This window comes from Buteo buteo, chromosome 5 (assembly GCF_964188355.1).
Source record: "Buteo buteo chromosome 5, bButBut1.hap1.1, whole genome shotgun sequence".
Lineage (NCBI taxonomy): Eukaryota > Metazoa > Chordata > Aves > Accipitriformes > Accipitridae > Buteo > Buteo buteo.
In genome coordinates this window covers 27,535,544-27,562,605 of record NC_134175.1, presented here as the reverse complement: position 1 = coordinate 27,562,605, position 27,062 = coordinate 27,535,544, and the positions used below count along the sequence as shown (strand labels likewise).

The window sequence follows — 27,062 nt, the reverse complement described above, 5'->3', positions numbered from 1 at the left end:
CAGCATTGAGCCACTGACATGTTCAAATTTTTGCTAGTAATGGCCCCAAATTACCTTCTGATGTTTGAGTGCTGGGTTATGAAGAGAGTAACATCCTCATACAAGAAGAAACAGAAAAAGAAATGAAACCATGTCAAGAAACACCATCCCTGACTCACAGACTCACTCATTAAGGGATCTTATTGGCAGACTTATCTGAGATATTAGTATCTCTTTCTGTTCAGATCCACACACACCCCCCCCAAATGGACATTCTCATGGCAGGGCACAACAGGAAGTTTCTACATATGAAAATACTTCTGATAAAATGTAGGGCTGGAAGGCTGTACAGTCTAGTCCTAACCTGGGTGTTTCAACAGGACTCAAGTACGACACAGTCCAACTCTCTTAGGATTTGTGTTAATCCAGAGTTGTAAAACAGATGCCGAGTAAAGCCTCCTGCCTTCAGGGGCTGAGTTGGTCAACTAGCACAACCTGAGAAACACAATCTCTACCCATACTCTGTAAATGTGAAGTGAGATGTCTGTTCTTCTGTGGACTGTGTATTCGCTCCAGTCTTCTCCCACACAGCCTCTTTGAGTTGGGGAGGAATTGCACATTCCCCAGACTCCCTTCCCTTCAATCCTTCCTCTGCTGTTTGCCACTTTCTCTCAGTCTTCCTTTTCTTGGTCTTTCCATCTATCCCTTCTCTACTTAATTCACACTCCACTGTGCATAAATATGATACTGGCCTCTCCTCCTTTGTTTTTTCTTCTTGCACACCAAACCCTTTTCCTCTTTGGTGCTGCTTGAGTTAACAGCTAGTTTTTTTTTCCTGGGTTTGCCCTATACCTCGTTCTGGAGCCTCTGTTCCAGTATTTCTGTATTTCTGCAATGTATCAGATCAATGGCACCCACTTCAGAGCCAGCTGGAAAGCACGCACTCTCTTGCATCAGCATAGCTATGTTGCAGATCACGGGAAGGGAGAAAGCGGTAAGGAAGGGAGCCACCCAGCACACATGAATCCATGTCAGGCTTATTTTGGACATGGAACATGTGTGTGAGAAGATGACCAGGGGCTCTGCACTGCATGGGGAGATAATTTCTGGGGTCAGGCAGCTGAATTCCAGTGTAGCAGGACACAGACTGTTGTAAAAAATTCGCTCTGAAGCAGATGGATGTGTGTTACTCTACAAAGAGACCAGTCTCTCAGAGCATGGTGACAAGTAGTAGCTCATTTTTATTTCAGCCTTAAGGTGTGAAAGCCTTAACTGCTTTAACTGACTTAAACTGCTTAACTGACACAAGAGATGGAGTTAATTTTTCTTGGCAGCCAGCCTTCTCTTTCGACAAAGTCATCGAATTGTGTGTATGGGCTTTGCAGAGGTGGATCCACACAGGCACATCAGAACTAGAGCTAGATTTACACCCGTTAAAATATAATCCAAAAGGTTTGCAGGTTCACAGATGCACACAGTTGTTTGAATGTTTCTGAGACTCCAGAAGTATTTATATCTACTATGAATACAAGCATATGCTCCCAAAGCTGTGTATGAAAAAGTGCAAGATATACAGAAGGTTGGCTGAAAATTTCCAGGCTTTGGATGGAAGAAGAAAAACAATCCTCCCCCCACCCTGACTCCAGGAACAGTTGCTGCAGCAGTGGCTTCACTGTCAGACCTCCACCTATACCATTTTGATGGAAAATTCCATCAGTTTGCTCTGCAGCTTCCAAAGCTAACACTTCTAAAAGCGTCACATGAATTGTGTAGGGTATGTTGCTACAGCTCAAAAATCACAGCGACATCTCAGACCGATTACTTCATCTTGAAATATTATCTCTGAATCACGTTATATTCGATAAGCTTTCCTCATAGAAGGTTACTTGCTGTGCATACATGACATCCTCTCTTCCCAATCTGGCTAAAATACTCATCTTGCCATTTTAACTTCTAAGCTTCTTATTTGATACCTTAGCTGCCTTTTATCACATGCATTTAGGTATGTATTTCCTCCAGGGCATCTGAGACATACCAGTTTCATCCCTTTGGGACAACTTGCTCACATAGGACATCCTTTCCTTAACAGGGTACACAGTCACCTAATCCAAGTTCTCCAGAGACATTTAAAGCACTGATAGCATTAAGTAAGGTCATTCCAGACACCTGTTACGAATTTTGAAGCAACCTAATATAATTAATCATAGATTGAAGTCAGAATGGCATGTATTTTCACTGATTTTCTTGAAACAAATTTGTATGTTCTTCAACAGATTCATAGTACTGCAGTCTGCCACCTTTTTGGCAAAGTACCAACACACTGCAATGCATGACAAGATGCAGATTTATGCCCATAAAAACATAATCGAGTTTTTAATTGTCATACGGAAAACAGATAAGTATCACAACATTTTTTTTTTTAATACAACAGATAAGCATATGCATTTTTTCCAATAAAAATCTCGTTCAAATTAGGTTATTTCAATAGCTTTATTATCTAAATAAAAATACCAGAAGCGTAAAGCCATTTGACTAATCTTTTCCTAATCTGGTCATCATTCCTGAGGGCTATTTCACTATTATCTGCCACTCAACCCAGTTTCCAAAAGCACTGCGCCTCTGAAACTACAAAGAAGCCAAAAGAAACTGCAGATACTGTGTCCTTGGAAAACTGGGCCAGCTGTCTTTCTGGGACTTGCAATCCTTCAGCTTCACCTTGGTTTAAGTCTGAGGTACCCTTAAAAGAAATCACAACACAAGCTCTCTTTAAATGAATGGTACTGAACCACAATTGCAGTTACACCTGCTTATACAGTACTAATTTAAGCTGCCATGATAGGTGGGTTTCCTAATAAAAATATGGGCCAGACCTGCTAACGTGGATGAGGCTTACATCTGTCCTACTTGTAAATGATAGTACAAGACAGATTTTGTTGAGCAAGACAGTTCACTAGGGAAGCTTTATGTCTTGCCACACAATGAAACACAAATAATAAACATTCAAGAACAGAGGAAATAAAAAAAGAGCTGAATGAGATGGACTTCAGTATAGCCAGTACCTCATTTAGCCACAGAGCATTTAGGCACCTAGCAGCACTTAAATACAGTTTAATGGAAATTAGAGACAATTTACATTGCCTTTCAAACATATAAAGGTTTTTTGAACTCTTTATTTGAAAAACTACTCTGGATAAATCAAAACTTCAGATGAAAATCTTGTCATCAGCACTCTCTCTTTTCCAATGTACGACGTTATTCCTAAGTTCCTCGCTTTTCCCAGTTACATCTGGCCTCTTGGGTTCAGGAAACAAGTGATGGAGATCACTCAATATTTTCCAGTTTAATAAAATCATAATAATTGTGTTCCTAAATAGAAAGCTTAAAGTTCAGAGAGGCAAGTTTTAATTGACCTAAGCACAGAACCACTTTCTGTGAATGAGTCAGTTTTTGAAGTCTGCTCATTTTGACAGCTGTAGAACCATACCAAACACCAAGAAAAGATGTTACACCATAATATTTATCAATATATTTAAAATAACAATAAGCTAACTTCTATGTCTCCTTTAGCAACAAATTATATAAATTGATTATATAAATATAATTGATTATGTTATGTAAATGATAGAATTCCCTTCCCTCTTTTTTTTTTTTTTTTTTAAATACGGACAAGTTCCCATATTACTCTTATGAACCGCTCCAAAAAACCCTCGGGCCAGAATCAAGCATTTGATAGGATCACAGTGGAGAAAAATGCTTTTACGCCCACCCCCAGTCCTCCAAATGCAAATCAATTACTGCATCAAGATGCTAGCAAAAATGAGACAACAGGACCTGTTAAAAGCCCTACCGGGCAGCAGATGGAGCCAACACCTACCCACAAACCTAACAGAGTGATAATAAAGCCCTTTGTTTGCTTGTCTTTACATTTGTCTCCTATGTCAGGCTAGTGAAGAAATTAAACATGCTTTAGTGTATGAATTTGGGATAGAAAAGTCACCTGCTTCTTGTTTCCCCAAACCTTCTGACTGGTGTAGCGACTACCTGTATCTCAGCCCTGCTGTTCTGTGATCCGCACTACTTTATGACAAGTCCAGGTCACTACTTTAGTGGGTTTCTACTTACCTGGGATGTTCCCCTCAGATGCTAGGCAGACATGATGAGCATCTAGAAATACAGCTGCACAGAGCAGCCTGCAAGGCTAGGTCACCCTATCTCATTTTAAAGGCAGATGAATAATCGTGGACTGTATTTTTAGTCTCATTTTCACTTCCTCCTGCAATACACAGAAATATCTGTATTGTCTGGGAATGGATTAACTGAGTAGTTTGGGCTTGCTGTCTGCATTATATTACTGTCAGTTAAAAAAAATACCTTAACAAGTGCCTTCACTTAGTGAAGGTATAGTGTGAGAAAGAAGCTTGCCCGCTCCCAACCTATCTGCAATTATTTAAGAGGCAGGGTATTATTTTACTATTTCTGTATTTTGCACGTATTTCTACGTCTCCATGCCCATTGCTCTACAGAGCATGTCAGGTATCTTTTCGTTTCACTGATTTCAAAGGAAAATTTAATGGCACAGTAGTTAAGCAGACTTAGTAGAAGATGAGTAGAAACGGTTGATCTTAGGATAACTTAGCCTTAGATTTCCTCTTCTCAATTTCACATTCTTTAGATAAAAATAACCTCTTTCTTAAGAATTTTCTTTAAAAAATTCACTCCTTCAAGAGAATCTTGAAAAAGTAAAACCGGCTTTAGTTTCTTATTTTAAAAACTGGACTTCTACAGAAAACAAAGAACACCACACATTTAATGTGACATTTAAATCATTAAGAATATTTCGTATATGAGAAAATAACTGCTTTAGAAAGAAGTGTAGGTTTCCAGATGTTTATATACAAAGCAAAAAGAAACATATAAACAGAAAGGAAAAGCCTGTGTAATTAACTCAATGTCCTCAAATCCTACAAGCCAAGAACTTTACATCCTTCAAAACCAGTGGGAAGAACACAGACCAGTATCAGTCTTTTCCCAGAGCATATTCTCTCTTCAGTCGGTTAACCTGCACAGGGCAGCCATTCTCAAATACATCACGAGAAAGAGGTGGGTACATCCTGAACCTAGAAAAGGACCCTTACAGAAATTTTTTGCCCTCTTTAGAAATAAATTGGACCTGCAGCCAAGCAATTGTCTCCCTTCAGTATAAATAAACATGAAAGAATAGCAGCAACAGAACTGTGAAATATGAATATTTCCACATTAAGAAATCAGCAAATCAATAATTCAGTAGTTTATTCTTGGACATCTCTGAACAGAGTCACACAAGTGGTCTTCTGTCTACTCCTCCCAAACAGTTCATTTGTATCAGTAAGCATTGCTGGCCCCTGACAAGAGAAAAACTGACTAATGAGGCAAGTGTTCCTCCTGTACCAGAGCCAGATTCGGATCTACACTGAAACATGAGATGCAAGTAAGAGCCAGAGTAGCTTTGTCTCAATCCTTCATATAACCTTTTATTTTCATACAGGAAGGCTCACCAGGAACACAGTTATATAAAGACTAGCACCAAAATACATCTTGCAACCTCACATCTACTTTTTGAGGAAGACCAATATCCTAGTTTTTTCCTTACAGAGAACTGGACATCTTCTATCAATAAGAACTCACATATAAAGAACAGAATAAAATAGAAACCATATCTGACATTACTGGCTGTGAATCCAAACACAGAGAGATTGCAGAACAGCATAACAAGTGCTGGTCATTTTAACCACTTTTGAAATCTCAGTATGAAAGAAAAATATGTTTAATCTTAGTTAAGATTAATCTTTAATCCTGGACCCACAGGGGCTTTATAAACAGAGATAGAGATGTGATCATCCCACTCAGTGCTTGTCAGGCTGCACCTGGAGTACTGTATACAGTTCTGGTCCCCACAAATCAAGAAAGAGGTGGACAGACTGGAGAGGGCCAAAGAAGGGCCTTGAAGATGATCAAAGGGCTGGAGAACCTGCCGTATGAGGAACGGCTGAAGGATTTGGGTCTTTTCTCCCTGGAAAAGAGAAGGCTTAGGGGAGACCTCATCACAGTATTTCAGTACTTAAAGGGCAGCTACAAGGAGGATGGAGGCTCTCTCTTCACAAGGAACCACATGGAGAAGAGAAGGGGCAGTGAGTACAAGTTACACTGGGAGAGGATTCATCTTGATATGAGAAAAAAAATTTTTTACAGTGAGATCAATCATTCACTGGAACAACCTTCTCAGGGACATGGTGGAGTCCATATCGCTGGAGGTTTTCAAGAGGTGATTGGACAGAGTCCTACATAAACTCATCTAGGCTCCCCTTGCCAGAGAAGGTTAGACCAGATGGTCTTTTGAGGTCCCTTCTAACCTGGGCTGTTCTCTGATACTATGATTAACCAGTTTTGCAAGAACATGACATGATAAAGGTTATAAGTATAAATATATATGCTGATGATGCCAAAAGACTTATAAAAAAAATCAACGTAGAGAAAAAATGTCACAAGAATGTTAAATTAACACAATATGATCAAAGAGCTTATCTCTTGTTCACCCTTTTTCAAAACAGCCATTGAAACTGTGATGATTTCCATGATTCTCCTTGTACAGTGTTTCTCGCTTAAGCAAGTTCCAAGTCACAGCTACTACATATAGCACAGTCCACCAAAGATGAACAGTTTTATCTAGTAATAGATAGAAGATCTAAACATATAATTCTAGAGCATAGAAATAACATCACGAAATCTCATTAAATCTATAGTCATGAAATCAACCTACAAGGGAAAGTGGCCATCTATATTGCTGACAGCGACCTGCCAAAATCCCTACAGACTATGTGAAATGATTAAGAGTCCATTCTTTGTACAGAACCCAGAGAGATGGAAAAACTATTGCTCCTATGACTAAATGATCACAACTCAAAATTTTTAAGATAGAAAAATTCCAAGAATGATCCAGTTAAGAGGCTTTATAAAGACCTCTATTGCTCCATGTATTCTCTGAAGATCCAGTGTGAAAGTGACATAGGAAATCCACTTTTATATTCAAATAAAAAAATATTACACATACTGTCAGGGTTTGGAAAGGTGAATATGAAAAGGTAATTTCACGTCTTCGGCTTCAGTTGCTGAAACATGAGGGGAAACACAAAAAAACCCCCACACTACAGTTTGTCAGGGTTTATTTCCTCTCTTATTATTTTACTATTGACAAGAAAGTGCTTCTGGATTACAACTAGCTGCAACAGCACTTAACATTGCATGCTCTGTGCTGCTCTTCCTCAGAGAAGGCATTTTTTGTAGCAGATAGGAATAGCCAGTCAATACTGACCTGGAAATGGACTCACTACCATTTCACATAAGACTAGTGTCTTATTATAAAAGATATTCATTAGTTTTACAAACAGAAAGGTCAAATCCCAAATCCTTTACTCATTTTGTATCTCCCATTTTTGTGTTGTCTATCCATAAAAAATTTAATTCACCAGAATAAAGCCATTTTCAGTTTTCAGTATAATGCATTACTCCAACACAAGTTCTTTCCTCCTCCCTACCTTACTCATGTGAACTTTATTATTGCAATATTAGTTACTGTTTACATGTTAAGATAAAGCAACATCATAACAAGACAGACCCTAATGAAATGGCAGCTGATTCACCAAGAGCTCTACAACTGGTTTTAACTCTTTTCTATGCAGATGAGAGCTAGCACTAACACATAAATGCAAAAAAGCATAAAAATAAGTTGTGCTAAATGATACTAGTTCAGGAAATGAGAGACTAACCCATTAATACAAGAATCTACCTTAAAATCTGGACATACCCTGCTGCTCAGACATCTTCAAGAAGTGAACCAAGTGGAGCTTGATAAGACTGTCTTTCAAACATCTCTACTACAATAAAGTGTTTACTTGTCAATATTGTTAAAATTGAGCTTTAATACTGCTCATAATAGATGGAATTTTTATGTAGAAGCCTCTCCATATTGTTATTAAGCTCACTTGAATTAAAACAAAAATAACTTTAAAAATACAAGCTTTTTTCCCTTTATACCTTCTATAACTTTGTTGTTAGTTGTTTTTTTAATTTTTGTTCCTTGCCCATTCAACACAAATGACATGCTTAAGCATGCTTAACCACCTTGCTAAAGAGGATACTAATGTGTTAAGTTCCCAAGAGCAGACATATTTACATAATTTAAATCCATAAGAAAAAAAGCACAATGCTCAAAACAAACTTAATTTTTTATTTTATATAATCATATATTATTACATAGTTTCTGTTTTCTTCTCAACTTTCTAGTCAGAACAAAACACTTTGTGCTCTAATATAATCTCCCCTCACCTCAACTGACTTGAGAAGCTTTCCATCAGGAAAGCCAAAAAAAAGGGGGGAGTAATTAAATATGGTAATTACAGCTCTGGTCCTTTTTGTCAGCTACAAGTTTGGGAATCAGAGCTGCTTTTGCTTAATAAAGTAGCTGCTGAATTAAAAACCTGCTCATCTGACATGAAATCTTCAAAGGAGCAAGGGTAAAATATTTAAGAAAGTTTTCCCATGATAGCCACTGGCAAAAATCATAATTATCATAGAATCATAGAATGGTTTGGGTTGGAAGGGACCTTAAAGATCATCAAGTTCCAACCCCCCTGCCATGGGCAGGGACACCTTCCACTAGACCAGGTTGCTCAAAGCCCCATCCAACCTGGCCTTGAACACTTCCAGGGATGGGGCATCCACAGCCTCTCTGGGCAACCTGTTCCAGTGCCTCACCACCCTCACAGTAAAGAACTGCTCCCTTACATCTGATCTAAATCTACCCCATTTCAGTCTAAAGCCATTACCCTTTGTCCTATCACTACAAGCCCTTGGAAAAAGTCCCTCCCCAGCTTTCCTGTAGGCCCCCTTTAGGTACCGGAAAGCTGCTATAAGGTCTCCCCGGAGCCTTCTCTTCTCCAGGCTGAACAACCCCAACTCTCTCAGCCTGTCTTCATAGGAGAGGTGCTCCTGCCCCCTGACCATCGTCGTGGCCCTCCTCTGGACTCACTCCAGCTGGTCCCTGCCCTCCTTGTGTTGGGGGCCCCAGAGGTGAACACAGCACTCCAGGGGGGGTCTCATGAGAGCGGAGTAGAGGGGGAGAATCAACTCCCTTGACCTGCTGGTCACTCTTCTTTTGATGCAGCCCAGGATATGGTTGGCTTTCCAGGCTGCGAGTGCATGTTGCTGGGTCTTGTTGAATTATGCTGAAACCATGGGATCTATTTTGTCTTATTTTTTCTTATTGTGAATCTTCATTCTGAAACAGATACAGTTGCTTGGAAAATTGCAATTACGTTATCCCTTGGTGCCTCTTGGATCTTATGCAGACTGCTCTTACAGTTAACATTTACAAGAGCACAACAACCTCTACATCTATAAAACGCCCAGCATCCAAGTTTTAACAACAACATTATGTATGAAGGTGAAATTCACTATGCTATGTGGGAACCAAAAAATGGGATGTATCTTAACATTAGCTACATGAAATGCTGCATACTTGCTTTTATGTCTGGATTTACAGAAGCTGTGACAATTTTAAAATCAATTAATAATCTGTCACATAAGATCATTCCCTCAGATGATTCTGCAACCCTACTTTCCCAAAAGTAGCACAGCTTCCTTGCTAGATAAATGTATCCACAGATATGCATAAACATATTCTGCCTTAGAAGCCACATCATGAATGCTACAGTGAGAAAAAGCCTGGCTTTTACATCAGTAAGACCCCACTCCTTTCCCCCCCCCCCTTCAAAATGCAGCTTCATAAAAAATTTCTATTAGCTAAGAGTAAGTATGCCTATCATAGCTCCAGATGACTTTCAGATCATTAAAAGAAATATATCATTTAACACAAACTACATTTCAGTCTTGTCTAGATTATATGAATACAATTTTTTCATTGATTCTACACCCATGTAAATTAAAATACATATTAAAGATTTAGAGAATGAACAAAATCTTAGGAGTCTGTTTTTCAGCTTTACATTACTTTCCTTTCTCCTTGACTGGAGACGAACAGGACTGTCCTGCAAACTCTTCAGCCGAGTTTAGAAACCATTAACTCAAACTAGAAGGTCATCAAGATAAGAATAAAATCAATAGGATTGTCCTTCTGGGCTCTTTTCAGGTATGGCCAATAAGTCTCTACAGCACATTCTTCTCCACACTGGTTCATTTTTATTCAAATATTTACTCTGGTTGCAATTTAACATGGTTTGCTTTGTAAGGTGTCAGTGTTCTGGTTTGGACTATAGCACCGTTTCTTGCATCTGATGTGACTGCACTGCTGTTAAGGCCTTACTCAGTACACACATCCCCCCAGTCAAGCCTGGGTATTGCACGGCTCGCTGAAGTGAATGGGAAAATAATGCTCAAATAATGGAAGACATCATCTGGATATTACAGTTATGACCACCATTATAAGCCAGAATGGAAGTCTACATTAGGCTTGACGTTACTTCATTAAACACAAATGCAGAAATGGGACTCTCGAAATGCAGCCGACAATGACCCCTCCCGAACAAACTTCCTGCACGGCCTGAAGGACGGGCCAAACTCCAGACGCCATCAAAAGTTGCGTGCATGAGCTAGCAGTGGGACAGCTCTCATCAGGTGATGACGAGCACTAGCATAGCTTGTGTTTAGATGTTGAACAGTAAATTTTAAGGCCCTTTGCAAAGAAGTTTCTCTACCTCCCTCGCCAATCCTTCCATCAATAATATGAGCATCAATTAATTTGTTTCTCACAAGCAGATCGCTCGCTCCTTGTGCCACCCCTGACACTGAAATTTCTGTCTAATGGTCACCCTGTTTGCCATCATAAACCTTTTAATGGATTATTTTAAAGAAATTGTCACCTCCTAGTAGTTAGGTAGATGGTTTGTGAGGGGATTAATATTTAACCTATTTATACTATATCGTTTGTGAAAAAGCAATAGTGCTACATATCTGGGCTATATAAACATCAGGTATCTTCTACATAATCTTCTTTATTTTCGCCTATAACCATGTTCCTTCCCTCTATTTGTGTTCCCACACTTCCTGATCCTGATTTTAAAGCACCCTGTAAATCGGGAAATCAGTACTGTCTTATGCCCTCTACCACAGGGGAGCCTACCACAACACAACCCTGACTGCCCAAATGGAAAAAGGACACAAAACATTTTTACCAGGATACGGAAGTTACTGCCATGAACATAAGATACCAAAAGTAAGAATCTGGGGGAAAAATGAGGAAAATTTAACAGATATAGTCAGATGTACAAACTTTGCATTATTTAACTCAAAGTTGTTTTCTTTGTTTTGAGGATTCCTCACACCCTTTCAATAGCACATAACTTGTAATAATGCAGTGCCTGCTTAATTTAACCTCATTTACTTAAGTGCTTGTAAAAGAATTCAGAAAATGCGCTACACGAAGTACACTAATAATCTTTGGAAATTCAAATGAAATCATGGCATAATGCATATAAATAAATTCACATTTTATAGGAATGCATATAATGTGATAAAAGTAACATTCGTGGTTTATCCAGGAAGAAACTGATTTTCAACAGCAACAACTGCAAGGGGAACAATTCCCTAAAACCATTTTGGGCACCACTGAAATAGTACAAAAAGATTATGTTTTCAAAATTTATTTCTTAAATAAATATGGAATTAATTCAGCTATTTGTTCTGATTCAGAGAGACGGGTATGTATTACACATGCTGGCTGGGAAAAATGACAAACCTATGACTTCTGAAACTCTCAGAGTCTTAAGAGTTATAAATGTGGTAAAGGAATGGAAATATCCTATTAATATTTGTACCTCAAACACAGATGATAATTAGTGTAGATTAGTACTGTACAGAACCTTTTACTCCCCTTTGGTTAATCTGGATTAATGTGTTGTACATTTTTTTTAGGAGTAAGAGCAAAGAGTTTCTAAACGCTATGTAATTCTAATCAGCCACATATTAACTGACTACATAAATCTTATGGAAGTAATGAGCTAGATTTCAGTACCATAATCATAAAGCCTGCAAACGTTCATCAACTAAATGAAATTCCCCCAAAAGGATGTGCACCTAGTATTGTAAGGATTCAAAGCCTTACAAACGCTCTGGGTTCAAAAAAGGAAGGGGGGAAAAAAAGCTGTTACTCTAAGCAGTATACTTTTAATAAATGTAAATGCTATTTATCAAGAAAACAGGATTAGGAGATATTCTAGAAAGTGTGCAAATACAATATCTCACACGGTATGTAGATTTTGGTGTACCTTTGCATAATGAGAAAAGAAGCGTGCAGCAATGCTACATACTTCATTCACATCAATTCAGAGCAGACATAACACTTGGTATTTCAACGTATAACGCAAACTTCAGCACTGAAGTTCCATTCTTTCTGTTGCAATTATTCAATGCAATAAGATTGGATACAGCTAGGATAAATAAACCTTTAGGTTTATAAACCAATTAAGTACCACTTTAGCATTTATTTATTTAAGCAACTTCGGTAAATGAAAATAGACAGAATCTAGAAACACATTAAAAGTAAGTCATTCTCAATCAACTGTGTATAGCTTAATCATATAGTTCTTCATATCACATCAATCATATAACCTCTTCATATAGTTATTGATGGCAGCACACTTCAACAAAATTGCATGTCAGAGCCTTACTTAAAAACACATAAGTAGTCTATCAAATCAACAAACACAAAGACGCTCACAAATCGAGACAATCAGCTGACTGATGCGGGTGCTAGAATCTGAACAAAGTTACACCAACTCCAAGCGGTCTCCAAGCATAACACATGGAACACACCAAGTTTTCCACATCTTACTGAGGATTTGCCAATAAAAGCTGGACTACCGTACTTTTCTCACAGAACTTGCTTCAGTGTTTGACCTTGCTCTGATGTACAACCCCAGTGGTACTCGGTACCAGTGGTGAAGCTCCAGAGTACAAGACATTGCACTGTTTTTTACTGCCTTCAAGTCACTGAGAAGAAACCCATGTTTAATCACAACTCTTCAAGACGTTACTTAAAAACTTAAAATTAAGCTCTCAAGTACTCTGTTGGATTGCAAACTCAACACCTTATCAGATTAAGTCCTTGCTGAAACTTAAATGTATGCTGCTTTGTTTAACCATTAAGCTGTTATGTGTAGGATAACTATCACACAAGTTTACCTTGAGTTTTCCTGGCCTTGCTAATTGTAGTATCTGTATTGCCGATATGAATCTTCAAAAGGTTTTCAGTGAATACTTTTTTTACCCCAACAGTAACTTGGAGTACAGTTTTTAGAAAAAAACCAAATAAGTGCATTGCACATTAACAGACGAATAGAGACTTGTATTATTACGCAAGAAACGGGGTCTTTTAAACCCAGATTGTAAGCCAACATGCCCTGTGGCATCATGTTTATTTGATAAGATGATCATATTAGTAGTTACTGTAGTCTATCACAAACGAATATAGCTATTGACTCAAAAATCAGGACCTAATTCAACCATAATATATAATTTTGCATTATGCAGGTTTCTGCCAACTTAATATTCATATACTAAGATAGCTTAATGTTTTCCACATGTGTTTGAAGACAGTCCAATCTGGCTAAAAGCAGAAGTCTCAAGCTCTTCAACTCAATTCTTTGTATACTACCATCTTGAACGAGGAAATCAGGAACACATTTCTGGAGTGGAAATTGTTTCAAGACTCCTACTGGATAAAACAAGTTAGCCACAGAAACCTTCCCAGAGGTGTGCTTAGTAGAAAGCAGCTTGGCAACAGACAATTTTACAAACCTCTCAGAAATCTCAGAGGCTGAAGTGCAGAATTCTAAATGTAGGACATGTGAATTTGCAACTCCACCTCTGAGAGACAGAATTTAGAAACTAATTAATGATGGCAGTCAGCATAATCTAGTGTTTGTCCTTGTGTAAAAGCTTAGCCATGTTTGTATGATAAGCGTGGAATGACTCAGCTTGAGTTTCATGAAGTGGCAACTTGACTGCAGCTACATTGGAACATTTTATCACAGATCTAATTTTGCAAGTGGTAATTCTCCTTTGATCAGTTGCTAAGTTGAGAAGGTAATTGAGGGACAGTGAATATCTGGAGGCAACTATACAGGACATGTTCAAAATACAAACAAGCTATGTAAACAAGAGCAGCTCATCTTTAATAAACTCAGAATGGTGGTACTCCCTATAAACAGTAAGTACCAGCAATGCCACCACAGCGTACTAATCATGTGCACACCCTTAAACAGCATTGGTGCCAAAACTTAATGACATGCCAGAAAAAGCATTTGAGGAATAGGCAGCAACACCTGCCATGGATACCAATCAGCATACCTAGCTTCTATTTTCAGCAATATGGTGCTTAACTGCTACATTTGGAAAAGACAAAAGAATAGATCAGGGGGGTTTTGTGAACTATGCAGAATGTTAAAATACCTATTCGAAACAAATAATCTAGACAGAAGGTTCGACTCACAGCAGTGGATAGAGATATAGGTTTTATTTGGCAGCACAGAAAAGACAGGTCATTTCACATAAGGAGAGCTCTGCAATCTCTTGCACTTGAAGAGATGCAGAAAAGCCTTTATCTCACATACTAAACAAGGAAGGCAGATGCATTTGTAACGGCAGTGACTAAGGACCCTCTTAGTCCTTCAGAGTATAAAGGCACCACAAAAATGCTCAGTGTTATCCACTCCCTCAGCTGAAGCCATCTTTGTTCACAAGGAACAATATCTGGAAGGAGTTTTCCTTACGGCATTTCCTTATGAGTCTGAACCGCCTCCAAGATGCTGACAACCATAGCCAAGTCATCATTCTCAACTGACAAAAGTAGAAGTAACTTCAATGGTTGATGGGGCCATAAAGGTTACTAGGCTGGAAAAAAAACCCACAAAACACCCAACTCAACCGCAATGCCACAAATGCAAGATAGAGACACACTCAAATTTGTTATACCTAAAGCCCCCCTGCCCCAAAACACTATAATATATCATACACCTTCACACATGTACCTCACAAAACCTTCCTTGCAGTCTCCTCCTGTACAAAGGAAGAACTACATACAAAAAAAATGCTCAAAACATCTTAAAGTAATTCTAAGGGCATTCGGTATGACAGTGGTAAGGAGTGTATAATATCATGAACAGAACATATTATAATTTTGTGCATACTTGTTTAGCTTACATAACAACTGAAAAGTAACTAGCAAACAATTCTTCTTGGTTGGCAGACACATAAAATTGTAGTTTTATTTATGGTTACAACATACAACTGGGGAAAACCTGCTTATTTTGAGGTTACCCTAGAAAAACATCATTATTTGAGGTAGTCAAAGACTCAAACTTCTGACTTTCAAAACACTTCCAGATGTTGCTCCAGAAAGATTTATATTTTAGTAGTTTATGTTAATGTTACAAAAAGCTTTCCATATTTTTAAACAGCTTTAATTAAGATGCCTCAATATTTTATGAAAGACATTCAGGTACTGCATATCTCTCAGTGACTCCAACTAGCATGTCTTTTCCACTCTTGCTAGATTCTGTAGTCCTGAATTCCGCATATTCCCAAGTATACTTCCTCTGCTTAGGCCTAACAGGAAATAAACTGAAATGAGAATCAAATAATTTATGCTCTTGTTCTGAATACACACAACTTTAAATTAACTGCAATTCACTGAAATCATCTATCACTGCTTAGACGACTAGTATAGCACTTCTCCATCCACCTCAGTTTTATACTTTGGAATTATCTTTAGTTATTTTTTAATGCTACATGTGAGTATACTACATACAAGCATACATATCCCTATAAAAGATTATAAATTGAAACATTGCTGATTCAACCCATTAGACAAAAGACTAATAACCAAATCATTCTGAAAAAAAATCGAATCATGTTTTGAACAATGGTTTTAATAATAGATTAGGTCATTTCTTTATCCTTGAAAGCCCAGTTATGAAGAAATAGGCCTTGAATCAGTTCCACATGCCCATAAAACTGCATGCCGAACTTGATTTTTTCATTTTTCAGCTCTGTAATAGTGTACTCTGCCTATTTTGAATATCTCCTTGGGATATGTTCTTGCACTCAGGTATTTCCTTGAGTTACATTCACGTACTTTAACTGTTTTCACTTTCAGATGTTGCTTAGGACTTACTTCCCTTTTCTGTTTTTTTCATCATTTAAATGTTTAAAAGCATTTCAGAAGTTTCCTGTTATACAATCTTTACCACCTCCTATAAAAATAGCAAAGTTTCTCTTTATCCGTGCCCTTTCTATATGACCTCCATCTCCTAACATTTGAAAGAACCATGTTCTTCTTAGAGCTGCTTAGATCTTATTTTCTTTTGGTGTATGAGATTTATTACCTGTGAAATATTTATTGCCTTATTTACTGGCTTCAGTGTCCCATTCTGGGAAAGTAGGCAAATCAGCTACAGGCACCCCTAAAGACAATGATGTTAATGACTCCAGCTGATGTTCCTACTTTTCCAGCCAATGGAAAAGTGAGCCCTGTTCCTGCAAGCAGCATGTTTCCTGAAGCACTGCCCCAGCTCACTCCAAGTGCTCACTACCTGGAGCCAAGCCACACATATACCCTGGCCTGTTTCACAAAACTGTAGAAGACTACACTAAGTCGCCTACCAAAGACAATGAAGTTGTTTACATTTTCAATAAGCAGGACTACTCAACATAAAACCAGGTGAGTCATGAGAAGGCGAAAATACCCTAAAGCTTATTCTCTCCAAGGAAGTGGCTTCAGACAACAGAATCTGTATATTTCTGTAAAACCTTTGATTTAAGGATCTCAAAGTCATTTAAAGCCATTAATTCACTGAGCCTTTCAACACGTCTCATCTTTGTTCACGTAGCACTGAAAAAATGAATGTGCAAGCTTTTGCTCACAAATTTGACAAGCATAAAGCCACAAAAATATATTTTTAAAAATAAATGTTTCGGAAATGGTTAAGTTGCACACATCAGAAAACACCTTAACAAAGTGAAATTTCCTTCACCCAGCAATATGAAATTGGCCATTCAATTATCAAATAAACAACTGAAAAGAGAATTCATGCAACAAATACCTATGACTAAGAAATTCAGTTTCCCCCTTAAGCACAAATGGGTGCCAAACTTAGAAGGAAAACATCCTGCTACTAGTTCCTTCCAATTACCATGCTATCCCAGACGTACTGTGTAGCCCTATCAGCGGTCATTCCAACTTCCTTGACAGTCTCTCATAGATACTTACATTCTATTATCTATGATGAATGGACCAAATGTTTAACACCATCCCAACATCTCCCAATCAAAAAATAGTTTAACATCATTTGACAGATGAAAAGAATGAACAGGCAGTATACAAGGACACTGATTACAGTGAACAGCTTACAAATCCATGTTAAAAACCTCAAAGTTTATGCAATTGCATATTTATATTACTATTGAAATGTAGCAGAAGTTTAACATTCAGCAAGCATAAAATTTGGACACACTGCATTTAACAATTGAGGTTGGAACTGGGTTGCTGAAAACCTGGGCATGTGCAACGCACATCACAACCTGAGACAGGGAGTTAGGAGGTCTCTGACATCTTCCTCTCTCATTCTTCATAGCATGTTCAACTGCATACTCGTTTTCTGAGAGTAGTTCATTGATTGCTTCCTTTTCAAAAGCAGATGCCCTTATGGCTGAGTTTTACTTGCAAGGCATGGAAAGAAACTAGCAACTTGAATAAGTTAAAAATACCAACTTTTTTTTTTTTTTTTTTAAAAAGCAACCCTGCCCAAGCCAAAGACTGTCCTACAGGAACACACAAATTTAATATGCAGCAAACCAGATGAATCTTCAGGAAGCTGTTTTGCTTGTTCTTGTTCATACATTAGCCATTTTTCTGCTATGATATAATGACGTGTTGCCAAAACACACATTCACTTTCATGAGAAACATCAAGAAAATCATTTTACTTTAGTGGGGTGATCATTTCTAGATTATTCTCTTCTTCCAATTTGCTCTACTTTCTTCATGCATTATGTTTCAAAGCAGAATTTTAAAATTTTGGAGATAAGTCTTTTCCATAATTCTGTACAAGTCTAGCATAATAAAACTGTGGATCTTAAGACATGCCTGCATTACAAATAATCATTCAGCTAATTACTATAACATAAAAGACAACAAGCTCTGAGCAAAACACCTCTCATTTGTAAAGATTATCATGACTAGTCCTATGCCAAGACAAGGCTGAAGATTTGTTTTAAAAACAACAACAAAAAACCCACAGTGTAATCTAAAATCTTGTTTAAAATTTCATTTTGCTACAAGGCTATATTGAACAATTACATGATCTTTTTCATCTTGAAATCAAGACATACAGTACCTACGTACGTAAGATTCCCTTATTGGACATTCGTTGGCAGGCAGGTATTTTTCATTATAATTCATTATATCAATTTTTTTAAAAAAAGGCATTTTATTAAGCCTCTACACTCTACATCCTCTCCAATTCTTATTACCATTTTCATACCCTATGGTGTGGCTGACAAGAAGCAGTGTAGATTTGACAACCAGAAGCACAGGAATCTAGCAAGAAATTACTATGCAAATGTGTCTGGGAGAAGATAACATTAATAAATATTTGCTGATGGGCCTTTTGCTCCAGTAGGTGGCACATTTATAATGAAAACTTAACAGTAGTTTAAGCCAAAGATCAGAAGCCTCAGATGTACATGTGGCTGAGGGATGACAAAAGAGGAAAAATAATTTTGTGCTCTCATTTTAGAGGAACCAAGCCAAGCTCACTACCTTAGATGAAAATATCTTCCAGCTTCTCACATTCTATAAATTTTTTATTTACCAAAAAAGAAGCCTTTTTGTTCAGCAGTTACTAGCAACTTCCAAAACTGTTTCAAAATACTCAGTTACTCTCAGAGCTGAAACATGAAGCAGAATAGGCAAAATTGGGTTGGTCATTTAAAAAAAAAAAAAAAGAAAAGCCTGAGCAGTTAAGTTATTTATAAAAAAAACCCCACAACTTCATACATGTTAAACTTAAGTTAATTCTGCAGCTAAAGGAATGTAAAGTCACAGGAAAGCACAGCACATTTTTACTTCACTGTAGCGAAAAATCAATTATAAACTCTGGCACTAAGAGAAAAATATAAGAAAAGGGGAGAAAATACTACCATTAGATAAAATTTCAATTTAGTCTACAAGACCATAAGATGATGTTTCAGAAGACAAAATAACCGACCCAGGGTAACTACTTAACTTGAGTAGGGAGAAGTAAAGGGAGGACGAGGACTTACACAGCAGGAAAAAAAGCAGGCAATTCAGCATTGACCAACCTTCCCAGTCAGTCAATGATGTGCAGTAGAGCAGAATTCTACCTCTGTTTTAGTTTAGCACTTTAGATACTGCCACAAAATAACTTCATTTTTCAATTCAAACCATGCTGTGATTTTCAGTTCTTAAAATACAAAATTGCAACATATTTTTTGATTGATGGACAGCACTCTCAGAATCCTGAATACAGGTACACATACAGATCAGGGGTCATCCTGATGCAGAAGTGAAAAGAACTTAGATAATGGTTAAGTTTGCAAGTGATACAGAAACTGCAGAAATAAATTCCAAGCAATACTTAAATTCATAGAGCTTTTTCACTCCCACTTCTGTGGGAGAAAGTTTGGTATCAGGAAAAAAAAAAAGCCGTATTCTGGCAGCACACTCTTTGGAGTCAAAAATCCTGAACACCAGCTTGCAAGGTATTAGAAAGATTAGTATTATGTATTATCGTCACAGGCTTAAGAGCAAGCCTGTTAACAGTGACATCTTGTCAAGACAATTTAGTGCAACTGAACTGTAAGCATTTTACCATAAGTAAACCAGGAAGGAATTAGTCATCCAAATAAATTAGTACGCTTACACTGTGCTTCCACTCTTACCACAAACTAGAGAAAGAAGTCTTTATGGATAAATGGATGTGGGTGCTGGGGACCTGCTCCAAAGGAGTTAAGACATCCCAAGGATAATGGTTTGAATATAATACTGTATGATATTGTTTCTAAACAGTCCCAATTAAGTGGAAAAAAGACAATGGCTAGCGGGCATGCCTGTCAGGTGCTAGCACTAGTATACCAAAAAAGATAAAGACTCAACGAAATTATTTACATGGTTAGATTACAGATATTCTTAGTTCCAAAACTTCAGGTAAAACTGTAAGAAAACATCTGTCAGGTAAATCATATATGCAATGTCTTTACAAGCTGGTTAAGAAATAGGCAGAAGATTCTGTATTCCCTGTTTTCTGTGTCTTCACTGAAGATACGCTTTAGATAAATAAAAGTCTTTGAAATTAATACCAAGAAAATTAGGTGAAATGATAAGCACACATCATGTAAAGGAAATCAGACTAAGACTCCACCACCCAAATCCCTACACTGATATTAAGCTTCATGTATTTGCAAAAAGAATTAAACAACTGGTAAAATAACTTTGGGTGACAAAGGTCACTGCACATGCTGGATGGTATCAAGAAGTGGACACAGAGCTGCTGCATAGCTGCCTTTCAGTATTTAACATAGTTTTAGAAACAGGTCAACCTCTACAGAGGAGCAAAACAAGCAGTGCATACCATAAGCAAGGGATTTGACGACGAAAACAACTGTCCTTTCACAAGTGCTCGCTGAGAAAAGCTTGATCCTGCCAGATGAAAATTAACTAGGGGAAAGGAAAAGACAGCAAAAGTCCAGAAAAAATCTTGATAAGTATTAGCATCATGCTCCTAAGTTAATGCTAAGAGAGCTTTAACAACTCAGTTGTGGCTGAAAAGAGTATTTGTTAGAGTATGTTGTGCAGACTTTAAAAACCAGGACCCAACAGTCCACTATTGTGGAGGCAAAGTTGTCATTCCAATTCACTGGAGAGTCACTGAGGCCACTGATGTGAACCATGGTATTAGAAGAAAAAAGTAATACATACTCTTTTCAGATGTTACACAATCTGTGTTTGTAATTGCACACTTAATACAAACAGTGCTGGACTTTAAATCAAGCTTCCTTGCCATTTTAAAAAGAGAATGCATCTAATAATAGGGGTTCTTTAATAGTAGGGAAGACAAGGCACCTCCTGGCTCATAGTTAGGAAATTCAAATTGGCAGTAAGAAGCAGTTCTTAACTGCAAAGGTAAAGGGTTATTCGAACAATTCAACAGTGTAACAAGTAAATTCATCACATCCTGAAGTCCTTAAATTGAACCTGGATGTGTCTCTAAATATGTTCTAGTTCAATTGCAGATTTATTGGACTTACCAGCAAGCACTGGCATGTTAGGGAAAGCAATTTCTTCTACTGAAGGACTTAATACTTGAGATTATTTTGTCTGGCATTGTACAGAAGATAAGGCTCGGTGATTCCTTTGGTCCTCAGAGTCTATGAGTCCCAGTGGATGCACTGATTCTGATTTTGTTTATACCAGAAGAGTCAGGCTAGACATACATGGCTTACAAATTTGTTGACTTCCAAATTTCTTGGTAACAAGTTTGCTTTGATTAGTGTAACAAGAAGATTTTTCTCATTATTTTCAGTTAATTGGTAGATGTCCCTTCAGACTTGACTTCACTCTGGCAGCTGATTGCTCCACACCACAATAGTACAGTCATGTTCCACTAACATTCAGCAATATGATCAAAGAAAAAGAGAAGGAAAAAAAGAAAAAAGAGAAAAAAAAGAGAGAGACCAGAGACCATTTCTACAAGATTTTGGCTCCTCAAACAATCTTCTACTGCGCGTCTGCACTGCTACTGGTTGTTGCTCTAACAACTACGTGACACCTGAAACTTGATTTTGCAATACTATTTCTACCGACCCTAGAACTGTATTAAGGTAAGCAATAAACATGTTTATGCAATAGATGGCCTAGAAAATGATATATGGAGTAAAAGGATTTCAATTTCAGGATAGGAGTGTATTTACAGTAGCACATCAGTTTCTTGCAGATCACCATTCAACTACTTACTAAAAGCTACTATTTTCCCATATTTCAGGATATATCATTTCTAGCTACATGGTTTTGACCACCCAAGACAGAATAAAAATTGCCATTTTTTCACCCAGATTCCATGCATGCTCCCTATCGTGTACATGAGCACCTCACCCAGTCTTTCTAAACTCCTGATGTTTTTCCAGCAGTACACTTTTGCCACAGAGGGATTGCTGTTGAACAAATGAGGCACATCCTCTTTCAGAGGGGCTGGATCAGCTCCCTTCTGCGTAGTGCGCAGCTGTCGGTTCTGAGAATGATAACCCCTCATACAGAATGGATGAGATTCCAAGCAGTCAAACAGCCTGCTAATCGGTAGCCAGCAGAAAGAACACATTCCTGCTCTCCACTCCATAGTTATTCAATTAATGCATGACAACTTCTGTGATTAGGATTCTTATCCTAGTTATTTAAAGCAGTTAAAAGTAACTGATGCATTGCATCAACCTTGCAAAGGGAAGACTTGAAGCAGCCAGGGTAGCGTGCTCGCTATCTATCAAAGCAACCCCAGGTTTCCAAATGCGGAAAGCAGTACAAAGTAGAAATACTTTAAAAGTATAGCTAGCTTTATTTGCCCAATTGATCCACTGAGTTCAAGTCTGGATAATCGTAACAAGTATTTCTGAAGCAAAACTGTAAAAAGATGGAAGAATAACTGCATTTAGTCTAAGACAGAAAGTATGTGTCTGTCATTCCATCACCTCCCAATAACTTAAGCAAAAAATAAGCATATTATATTTGTAAACATGGCCTGGTTTTGCCAGGGTAGATGTCCAGTGCAATAACATGCAACAGACAGGACCACTATCTGCTAAAAAATGTTCTTTCCTTCTGCCATTGGAGTCTTGACATAAAATGTGACTGAAATCTATAACTTCCATTTCAAATAGGTCTTTAAATTTCAGTGATGCTTGCTATTCAGTAAGTTAACAGCCCTTCAAATATATTTTTTGCATATAAAAGACCACCACCCAAAGAAATCTACATTAACAATTAAAGAACTCAACACAGCTTGTCTTCAAAAGAGGCTTCAGTAAATGTGGCTGGAAATTTTACTTGAAACAGTGATAATAAAATTAAATCATCTGACAAAAATACTATTTATAAAGCTACTTTTAACCTTTTGATTTTTGTTTTATTTAATAACATGCCTATTATGCATAAAATGGACTTCTGATGATAAAAAACAGTTTGGTATATTAAATTGTGTTTCTGAACACAGACAAAAAGGTGAAGTACACCATACTTATTCAAATACTAGTCTCTTGCTATAACAATATAAAGCAACACAAAATACTTCAAAAATTAAAGTGTGCGTTTCCTCAGAATTATTCTTCTGATGAATTGTGCACTTGCTCAAAACAGATTTTCTCCACAAGGTTTCCTAGATTGAAAAAAAAAATTTTAAATTAAAAAAAACCCACAAAACTCTCGAAGTACACCACAGAATTCACAGTCTAGGCATGTGAGTCTTCGGCTGTGATCAGCTTCACTGCCAGGTTACAAGCACAGTTGATGGGGGCAAAACCCTGGGGTGCTTCAGCATCCCCCACCTTCTGGGGCAGAGTACCGCACTGCTGCACGCCTCACATTAGCTTCACTTTCTGCAGGCAGAAAAATAAGGGAACTGATCAAACGAGCAGCCAGAAAGTGAAAAACAGAACAAAACAAAACAAAACAAAAAAAATCAAAATCCAGTGTGCATCTCCTCAAGCAGTATTTCTTTAGGCCTATACCCAAAACCATCGTGTTATTTTTCATCTTGACTTAATGCAACCTTAAGACATAATTTTCAATGGCCAGAATTTGTATTTTCTTCTGCTCCAGTTCAAACTCCTATTCATGAACCATACCCAACAACCTGTTAACACTTACACAAATGTTTAACCTTAGGCGCATGATTAATGATCACTGAAGTCTCAGATAAACTGCATGTGTGAGGGTAGCTGGCCCTTGAAAAGTCTGGAACACCCTGACTCCAACCATGTCACTGTTTCATTTCATGCATCAGGATGCAGCAATGCCTTCTGCTCTCACAAATCCCTTCCTCTAATTTTAATTTACTTCTTGAGTTAATTGGTACATCGTACTTAAGCTCTAACCCAAATCTCTCCCTCTTCACCACCAAGCCCATTAACATCTTTCCAACAAGTGAGCACATGCATGAAAGAGAGCAAGAGGAGAAGCCACATGTTTAGGTTGCAAAGCACCTTCAGAGCATGGAAATTCCCAGCAGCTTTTATCCGTTCCTGCAATGGCTCATTCTGTTTTGTCGCATTTCTCAGAAGACTCCAGTAAACTTGGGCTTGATCAATGAATAAACATCATGTTGTGAACAACATGACAGTTTTGGGTAAAAGCTGGTGAAACTATTTGACAAACATTTACAAATCCAGTATCTGTTTATAAATTAAAAATTACCATTATATAGCTGTACTTAGCAAATCACATATGAAATTATGTCAATTCAAAGATTTGTTTTTCATAATTACTTAATAGTTTGGATACATATTTCAAGCTAATCGTACCACAAGTTATACTTTTCTCATTTTTACCGCTTCTTTTCTAGTAGGTATCCTGATATGCTTATCAAGCAACAGGCTGTTTCTGCCTCTTAACTCAATAATTGTTAGTGAACTATAGGAAACACTAAGTACCATAACCTGACCATTTGCAACAAAAATCTTTTAAAATTTGGGAATTTATAAAATATTTAAGTAAATAGCTTTGTCACCTAGATAATTCATGGGTGAGTATTTCCTTACAAAGCAGAACTAGATTACAGACTTAATTTATTAGCTGCTGGTAAATTATTACTTTATTGATTTGGATTTTAAGCTTCATTGATTGTCCAGTTGAGAAACATTACCTACAGAAGGATACCAACAGCATAGATACCATGCAGTAACAATAACTTCCAGAGTAGAAGTCTAGTATACAAGAGAACAATATCAACTCAAATATTTATTTTTCCAGAAAAGGTAATCTGAAGTAATCTGTAAAACAAAGTCATTTGACTTGTTTGTTTTGAGGAAGGAGGAAAGAAGAAAGAAAAAAAAAAATTCCCTCAAAGGAGATAGAGAGGATAAATTATCAAAATGAGCAAGTGTTTGCAAATGACAAACAAAATTAAGAAGGGACAACAATTTTTTTACTTGTTTCTGGCAGATTTTTCCTTGTTTCTGTCAATAGTTATTAACAAAAAATCTGGTACTACACCACTTTCATATAAGCATTCTTTATAAACATGTTTACAAAAAAAACTGAGGATATGTTCATGATGACTTAATTCTCAGCAAATAAACCTCTTCCCTCAGATAAACCTGTTCCAGCTTTGGCTTTTCTGAAAGTCTGTGCCCTGCTCACCAGCCAAAGTGACTGAAAAGCTTAAATCTACTTTTCAGAAGTAACTGGGGTACACAGGTACCAAGTGCTATTTACATTTCCTTAAAAAGAGGTTGCTACAATCATTACTTAATAGAGGATGGATTTTTACTATTCAGAACCTTACTGGAGACATATCAGGCTTCAATGGTACCACTAACAAAGATGGCCACAATACACTAATTGCAATTCCTAACAATAACCTTCAGTTCTTTCCAACTAGTCTGCTTTTTCTTGATGAAGTGATTTCTGTGACTCTTTATCCAGATGTGCCACTGTAAAGCCTAGAAATCTTCCTCACCTCTTTATTTTCTCCATGTTCAATTTAAATGTGTTCTTCTGATTTAAAAAAAAAAGGCATCTCCTTTTCTGATCATGTTTAAATGCTCAGTCCCAGAACTGCGGTTTCATTCTACCTATTATGAAACAAAACATTTCAGGATGTCATCATTGCAAACACCCTAGGCTGAGCAAGAGGATATTGCACATGTGAAAATTCTGAATCCAGTTTGAGCAGAAAGGTGGACAATTTTAAGAACTTCCTTCATGGATTTCTTCCCTCCCCTTCTTCTCTCTGCTCCCCCTACAATGAAGTATCCTAAAGAAAGAAAATGGAAGCCCCTGGGTGGAAGTCACAAACTTCCAGGTGATATGTTCTGACTTCTAATTGGGTCATTACAGAACACTTGAAGAGAGCAAAAGGGAAACCAGCACACTAGAGACCTGCGCTCTCAATCTCTTCTTTTAGCTCAGTAAAAGTGTAAACATTACCCAAATGAACAGCTAACAAAACAAACAAACAAAAAAATCCAAAAAAGAACACACCACAATAACCTCAGAAGTCCCTAGACCTGGAAACAACCCTTAATCCCCTGAACACAGGTGACCTGAACACAGACCTCAGACACTATCCAGAGCAACCACACACACTAACCAATGGTATCACTAAACGCATCATACCACAGCTTCTTGTCCAGTCAAATGTCTGGCAATTTCACAAGTTGCCTACCAGGAAAAGTTTTGCCCACTGCATATCCTTTCCCTCAGGTAGCTCCTATAACACACTATATGAATTTGAAAATCTCAGTCCTTAAAGCAGCTGTATTTCTCTATTCACAGAGTATTAAAAAGTAAAGGAAGTATTAAAAAATTCCTCATCTCCTCCTGAGATCTGCACTGCTCAATCACAGACAAAAATTTTTTCAGGGTAGGTCTTAGACCTACCCAAGGCTAAGGAATTTAGCCTTTCATCTGCCCTCACTGCTGGTGTCAATACAAAAGCACTCTTCTTACACCCATACAGATCAAAAAGTACCCTGCTATCCTCATTTCCTGCCCCCCACCCCCAAAAAAATCCTTGCAGGAACAAAAAGAGCATACATGAAAGAGGGAAGTTAGTTCATTTTCCCTTCAAAGACATATTATGAGAAGTGCTCAGAATTCAACAGAACAGAAAGCATATGAAAACACACACAATTTCTTGGCTAAACATTCTGGGTGAGACCTCCAGAACATCTTTGGCTCTGTAGCCTATAGACAGGGAAAAACATATAAACTCCAGCTTCAGCAGGACTGCCACAGTGAACTACAGT

At 37.6% G+C, this 27,062-nt stretch overlaps 1 protein-coding gene and 1 long non-coding RNA gene across 4 annotated transcripts in view; one reads left to right on the top strand and one right to left on the bottom strand.

Annotated features, from left to right (window-relative positions):
* ZNF385B (zinc finger protein 385B) overlaps positions 1–27,062 on the bottom strand; it is a 176,162-nt gene that overhangs the window by 104,899 nt on the left and 44,201 nt on the right. The gene's annotated exons all lie outside the window — the stretch shown is intronic.
* The window catches only part of LOC142031225 (uncharacterized), a 51,894-nt gene that overhangs the window by 17,773 nt on the left and 7,059 nt on the right, over positions 1–27,062 (top strand). Inside the window, exons 2-3 of one of the 2 annotated variants that reach the window (XR_012650460.1) lie at positions 16,543–16,750; positions 21,632–21,929. This is a non-coding gene — a long non-coding RNA (uncharacterized LOC142031225). The remainder of the gene's footprint in view (positions 1–16,542; positions 16,751–21,631; positions 21,930–27,062) is intronic. The other variant, XR_012650461.1, reaches the window with a different exon arrangement.